Raw genomic sequence first — 4,770 nt, forward strand, 5'->3', positions numbered from 1 at the left:
AATTGGGTGATGTCATTCTTTCTGATGGAGGCATAAAATTTAATTGTGTATATACACCACATTTTCATGGTGCATTCATCTTCTGTGTGCCATAGAGGTGAGCTCCATATCTTAGCTATTGTAAATAATGCTGCAGTTAGCATCGTTGTGCTGGTAGTTTTAGTATGGTCTTCTTTGTGATCATTTGGGTAAATCCCTAGAATTGTGATTGCTGGGTCATAAAGGAGCTTTATATGGAGTCTTTTGACCAGCCTCCATACTGCTTTCCAAAGTGGTTGAACAAGTTAACACTCCCACCAAGAATCAAGTAAGGTTCCCTTGTGGCCACATCCTCTCCAGCATCTTTACTTGTAAAAATATGGAATGATTCAAGAATTTGCGTGTCAACCTTGCACAGGGGCCATGTTAATCTTCTCTGTATTGTTCCAATTTTAGTGAATGTGCTGCTGAATTGAGGACAGAGAATTTTTTATATATAAAGTGTAATTGATTTTCTTAAACTAGACAATTCAAAGAAAAGTAAGTTTTGAAGATTTCTCATGAAATTTTAGAACCATGTACTTCTTATATAAGCACACATTTAAGAATAGACAAGATTAACATTTCAAAAACAAAATAATCCCAGATATTGTTGTTCAAGAGATGTGTAGGATGGGGGGGTATTGGATGGGGGGACAGGGGAAGGCTGGGAAGGGATGTGAAGGGTAAACAAAGGAGGAGGCTGCAATGCTTGATAAGAAATGTACTCATTATCTTGCCCGTGTAATTGTAACCCCTCTGTACAGTATGTTCGCAAAAAATAAAAATAAAAAAAGAGATGTGTAGGAGGACGAATTCAATTATTCTGTACAAGGCACCTGTCATAATGAACACTGTGGCAAGTGTTAAGGTTTGTTAAAAGTTTTAAATATATTTAATTTTGGGAATTTGTTTATATAGGCCAAAATTAGGACTGTTTGTCAGGTTATACAACTTTTCTATAAATATTTAAGATTTATGGTAGCAAACATATGCTACTAAAATGTACACTTCAGAGTTTATAGAAACATTACTAATGAGATGTTGCAAAGTCTTAGTGTAAAGAAGCAGAGTGAAGAGTTAAGACTTTGTTAACTGCACAGTTTCTCTTAAAACTTTAGGGTTTCCTTACTTTATATGTTAGTGAGGAACAAATGATGATATAAGCCATATAGAAATGATGAGATGAGTCATAAAATGCAATCTTAGTGGGTAACTTTAAAGACTACACGTAGCCTATAAAACTCTTGTTGAACATCATAATCTTATTCAGTGTTAAATGTACAGGAATGTGAGAATAGTAAAATCAAATATGTAAGTACACTTCAAATAGTGAAAACACTAGTAATTCTTTGGTATTTTATTTTATTAATAATTAATATTTGTTATTATGTTTCTTTATTTGTGGTACTGTTTCCATTGTAATATAATAAAACTTTTTGTTATTCATCATCAGGAGGTACTTTGAGAAGGTGACTGGGATGGCCAAACCATTTTTTATAGTTGCATGTAGATTTACAAAAAGCAAAATTAAGAACAAAATATTGATTAAAAAATTATCAAGTACAGTCAGAATCAGGAAGGATGATAAATGTCCACACTTAAAATCTTAGCCCTAGGCTGAAGCAGTGATATTACAGGGTTGAGGTCACAAAAGTGAGAGACTGTATTTTGTTTTGTTTTTTACTTTGATTTTGTTGGCCATGGGGTTGAACTCTGGGGCGTGGTTGCTTTACCTCAGCTCAAGGCAAGTGCTACCACTTGAGCCACAGAACCACTTCTGTCCTTTTCTACTTATGTGATGCTGAGGAATCAAACCCAGGCCTGATGCATGCAAGGCAGGCACTCTACAACAGCCCCCATCCCAGCTCCTGATAGACTGGGATTTAAAAATTCATCTAAACAATATTTGCTTTCTGCTATGGGTTATATAATGAAATATATGAATATCTTTTCATATTTTTGTGCATTGTTATACTTCTAAATTTATACTAACCCCAGCCACTTTATTATTTTCAAAGTCATGAAATATCTCTGAGAGTTTGCTAATGTGAAAATTGTTTTAGCATTTTAAATTTCTTCTGAGTCATTTTTATTTTTTATTAAAATCATATTTTGGGTTGATGGATTATCATACATCAAATACCTTCAAATATATATGTAGAGTCTAAAGATAACAGTATGAATATTCTCATACAGCTCTTTTTTATCTGTTATGCACTTTCAGTGTTATTATATTTCTCCCTCTTTCACGCTCTCTCATTTCCTCTCTTTCACTTTCATGCTCCATGTCTGCTACATAGAACTTCTGCTGGTGAGCCGTGCACTGGTGGCTCACGACTGTAATCCTATCTACTCAGGAGGCTGAGATCTGAGGATAGTGGTTCAAAGCCAGCCAGGGCAGGAGAGACGGTGAGACTCCTATCTCCAATAAACCACCAGAAAAATGGAAGTGGCACTGTAGCTCAAGTGGTAGAGCGCTCGCCTTGAGCTGAAGAGCTGAAGGACAGCGTCCAGGCCCAGAGTTCAAGCATCACGACCTAAAAAAAAAAAAAAGAATTTCTGCTGGTCTACTATTATCCTTGAGGATCCAGTGGCTTTGTGGGAACATGATGGGGACTAACATTTTCCCTTGCATTCTTTAAGAATTATGAGTGACATGCTATTATTCTTTGCCATTCTAAATGGCAAAACAACAGGTCTAGGAATTCCTTTTCACGTTTACTACTATTACAAATTTTATCTCATAGGAATCATTTGGATGGATATGATATTTTAACTTGGGCTGGGAAGGTGGCTCAGTGTTAGAGAGCTTGCCTTGCATGCATGAGGCCCTGGGTTCGATTCTTCAGCAGCACATAAGCAAAAAGAAAAAAAAGCCAGAAGTGGCGCTGTGGCTCAAATATTAGAGCGCTAGCCTTGAGCTGAAGAGCTGAGGGACAGTTCCCAGGCCCAGAGTTCAGGCACCAAGACTGGACCCCCCCCCCCAAAAAAAGATATTTTAACCTGTGACCTAAAAGTTCTTTTTCTTTCACAAACAACCTTTGTCTTTGATTATCAGTTTGTAACTACATGTAATTAAAATAAAGCTCTCCTATGGAAAATAGACTGAAGTTGTTCACAGGGATGAAAAAGAAGGTAATGGTGGAAGTGAGTACAATAGAGCACAGGTCCTCAGAGCAGTTTATCATGAACACTTTGTGAGAATGACAATGTTCTGGGAACTATAGATTAAGTCACTGAACAAAGATATATATGCATATATTTGTATATGTATATTTATTTATATATGCATATATGTGTGTATATGCCCTTATATTGTACACATATATGTTACTATACACACAAATTCACATATACATATACACATGTATACATGCACGCATGGAGAAAGACCCATAATTACAGCCAACACATGTTTCATTAGTTGCTGAAAATGCCTTAGATGGAATGCTTGGAACAAAATATGTTCAAGATGTGTTTGTCTCTAAGACTTCTTTTACCACTCCTCTTATCTCTTAAAACAGGTAGGTTTTGACAGGTTGGACTTGCAAAATGCAGTACACGTCATAGCAAGTTACTCGGAAACGTAAGTATGTAAAGATCATATGGTGTCTCCCTGATGCCCAAGGAATGCTTGCTCTTATACACACTCTCAACAACCAAAGTAGCAGGAGAATATAATGGTAAAGAATAAAATTATAAGGCTTTAAATGGCATCCATCTTTGAGCTTTTTTCCAACAGCCAGCATCAATTCCTAAGCAGATTAGTGAGTCCTCATAAAACTGGACCTCAGATCAACAGGTAACCAACTCATGTGAAAAGTCCTATGAGAGAAATGCTGATTGAGGTCTTGGTGATTTTCTGGCCAAGAAAATAAGAAAAGAAGAGATTATTTTTAATATATTAAAGTTTGAGAATAATTTGTAACCTGTCAATAAACTAAACCAACTGAAAAAAAAAAGGTGTCCATTTCATTTATATGCTCTTGGACTTGGTGAGTGATTTTACTTGTGTTTACACAAGTAGAATCAGCATAAATCAAGCCATCATTTCTTCATTTAATATACAAAGATAGGATTCAGGTTGACCCATTGTAATAATGAGATGTAAAAGACACTATCAGAGAGTGGGTAGAGGGATGAGTTGAGGAGGTGTGAAGAGAAGGGATGATAGGGGAACACAAAAGATGGGGTAAAAATGCTCAATAAGAAATGACTCATGCCAGGTGCCGGTGACTCATGATTGTAATCCTAGCTACTCAGGAGGCTGAGGTCTGAGGATTGTGGTTCAAAGCCAGCCAGGGAAGGAAAGTCCGTGAAACTCTTATCTCCAATAAACCACTAGAGAACCGGAAGTGGCGCTGTAGCTCAGGTGGTAGAGCAATAGCCTTGAGCTGAAGAGCTGAGGGACAGTGCGCAGGCCTAGAGTTAAACCCATGACAAATAATAAAGAAAAAAAATTGTATTCATTACTTTACTTATGTAACTGTAACCCCTCTGTACAGTATCATTACAAATATATATATATATATATATATATATATATATATATATAAAAGATACAAGGAAAACTTTTGTATTTATAGGAAGTTGTATTTGTCACTCAATATCAGTAAGGTATTGGTTTTAGGACCACAGGCATATTAAAACATTGGATACTCAACTATTCTACATGAACACAGGATATTATTTACATTAGAATCTGCCTACAACCTAGTGCAGTGTAATTGCTATGAAAATTTGTACTAC

The 4,770-nt window shown here is 36.1% G+C and overlaps 1 non-coding gene across 1 annotated transcript; it reads right to left on the reverse strand.

Annotated features, from left to right (window-relative positions):
* Positions 1–352: 352 nt before the first annotated feature.
* LOC138807192 (U6 spliceosomal RNA) lies at positions 353–459 on the reverse strand. Its single transcript, XR_011366081.1, has one exon. It is a non-coding gene; the product is annotated as a U6 spliceosomal RNA (small nuclear RNA).
* Between the last annotated feature and the right edge of the window lie 4,311 nt (positions 460–4,770).

Source organism: Dipodomys merriami, unplaced genomic scaffold, assembly GCF_024711535.1.
Source record: "Dipodomys merriami isolate MVZ:Mamm:240054 unplaced genomic scaffold, mDipMer1.0.p SCAF_414, whole genome shotgun sequence".
NCBI classification, from domain to species: Eukaryota; Metazoa; Chordata; class Mammalia; order Rodentia; family Heteromyidae; genus Dipodomys; species Dipodomys merriami.